At 31.5% G+C, this 2,500-nt stretch overlaps 2 non-coding genes across 2 annotated transcripts; both read right to left on the bottom strand.

The window, feature by feature from the left end:
- Positions 1 to 1,483: 1,483 nt before the first annotated feature.
- Positions 1,484 to 1,557, bottom strand: TRNAD-GUC (transfer RNA aspartic acid (anticodon GUC)). Its single transcript has one exon. It is a non-coding gene; the product is annotated as a tRNA-Asp (tRNA).
- Positions 1,558 to 2,052: 495 nt separating this feature from the next.
- On the bottom strand, positions 2,053 to 2,136 carry TRNAY-GUA (transfer RNA tyrosine (anticodon GUA)). The gene has a single exon. It is a non-coding gene; the product is annotated as a tRNA-Tyr (tRNA).
- Positions 2,137 to 2,500: the final 364 nt, after the last annotated feature.

Raw genomic sequence — 2,500 nt, 5'->3', positions numbered from 1 at the left:
CTACAATAACAATAATAAGTATGGTAGAAAGATTCATCTATTTCTTTCTACCATACTATCGAATCTCATAAAATACTGATGATTCTCGTCCGCTTATTTCATTTAAGACACGAAATCTTAATACTTTTCATTTTCTTTTTTCTTTTCAATCATTGATAAAAAGATAAAAACTAAACAGTCAAGTTTAATTCAAATTAATCATTTTGACTGACTGTTTTTACATATATTATAAGTAAAAAAGCAGTAGGAACTAGAATGAACAGTGCAGTAGCAATAAATGCGAGAATATTTACTTCCATAATCTCATCGTTTCATTTTTAATTAATTCGCAATAACTCGGGATTTAATCCCATAGAGCTGATAAATCTTTCGCCTGTAAATTCAATATTCAATGGGATGAATTACATCTCGACGATATCGAATCGGAGCAATATCATGAATAACAATATCTGAGCTATCAAATTGATTCATCGTCGAGAATTAAATAGTATAACATAGGAAGATCTTTTATCCATACCGAATTCAAATTTTGATTCCTGATCCGATAAATAATTCCTTTACTTTCTTTATCATTCTTTTCCTTTCCATTCTTTCTTTTCTATAACCTACGTCCCTCCTTGTGGAATCATCTGATGAAATATCATATGACCGCCTTTACACTTACTTACATTGGTTATAAAAAACCCCAATAAAATAACCAATAGAAGCGAAATGTAAAAAGGAAGAAGTTTAGTTCTAAACCCCCTTTTTATGATCTAATCTTCTTGGAAAACAAAGAAGTAGTATAAATAAGGAGAGTCCGGGTATAAAAAAATCGAGTATTCCATCAAATTCATTAAAAAGTTTGTTCTTTCTTCGGCAAGACCCTTAAACTTAAAAAAGATTATTCATTCCCTCACAAAGAGAGATAGGATCTTCTTTGAGCTTTATTTTATTAATATCCCATTTCCTTGGATTAATTTTGGGATGCATATATCAAAAATTCAGTGTGAAATTTGAATGAGATAAATTGGTTCAAATTCACATTAATAATTTCAATTATTAATTGAGGTTACACAAAATCGGAGCCCTAAAGGGATATACTTTTAATCTTAAAAGTATTATATCAAAGTTACTATGTTAAGTTAATCTTTTTTGTATCGTACAAATTCCATTTCTGTATAGCCCCCTGTAAACATATAGTACTCTATTACACAGATCGGGAATAATCGAAAAAGCCAGACTCCGTACGGTATTTCTTGGAATCCTGAATATAATTTTACCAATCATTGTACTAATCTACATATGTCTTTCTCCTATCAATTGGTACTAGTTGAATAAATGGTAATTCCCATATTTATTTGATGAGAAATGTGAAACTAATAAATAAATAAAATAGGAGGGTATCCTCTTGTGAATGAAATTCTGCTATTTCTTTTGTTCTCCTTTTCACAGCAAACGCAGAGATGAATTGATGTATTTTTTTTATTGGATTTGGATCTGTCGGGACTGACGGGGCTCGAACCCGCAGCTTCCGCCTTGACAGGGCGGTGCTCTGACCAATTGAACTACAATCCCAAGGAAATCAAGTGTACATCATACATATTCTTATGATTTAATTCAAACCCTTTCTATTTTATTTCTATTTTATTTCTATTTTATTTAGATTTTAGATTAGAATAGTCGTATTGTAACAGAAACGCGAGTAATATATTTGATATACACACGGATATGCACTTTAGTGAGAGCGCCTCACGGATTGTTAATAATCCTTTCGTTTTTTATAAATTGATTAATAATCAAATAAAGCTTTCAATGAAAAAAAAAGAGTTTTTTTATTTATTCTTTATTTTATTCTTTTCCTTATACTTCCAGATCTTTATATGAATCTAGTATGAATCTAGATCATTAGCAAGCAAGATCAGAATTTGTGAGAAAAAATAAAGAGAGCAAATGAACGGCGGTAAAATATATCAGAAAATTTTAGTTTTTTTATTCTTCCGTATTCCGATCAGGCATTTCTGGGGAACAACAAATGGGGTTCTATCATTTCATGGTGGATCGGCCAATTATTGGGCCGAGCTGGATTTGAACCAGCGTAGACATATTGCCAACGAATTTACAGTCCGTCCCCATTAACCGCTCGGGCATCGACCCAGGAAGAATCAATTCCCGGCTTATTGATAATTCATGATCAACTTCCTTTCGTAGTACACCTACCCCCAGGGGAATTCGAATCCCCGCTGCCTCCTTGAAAGAGAGATGTCCTGAACCACTAGACGATGGGGGCAAGTATGCCCGACCGCCATCATACTATGCTCATTGTATGAACAGTTTTTTTAAATTGTCAATATAATGTGGTATGATTAAATCTGAAAGATCTTTCCCTCTTTTCTGATTCCATAGAATCTTTTGATTCGTATTTATATTCATGAATCATTCATTCTAATCATATAATTTTTTTTTAATATTATTTTCATTAAATTTTCATTAAATATATTTATTTCATTTTCAATTTTAT

Source organism: Corylus avellana, unplaced genomic scaffold (genome assembly GCF_965113065.1).
Source record: "Corylus avellana unplaced genomic scaffold, dhCorAvel1.hap1.2 HAP1_SCAFFOLD_130, whole genome shotgun sequence".
NCBI classification, from domain to species: domain Eukaryota; kingdom Viridiplantae; phylum Streptophyta; class Magnoliopsida; order Fagales; family Betulaceae; genus Corylus; species Corylus avellana.
This window is presented reverse-complemented; position numbering and strand designations above follow the sequence as displayed.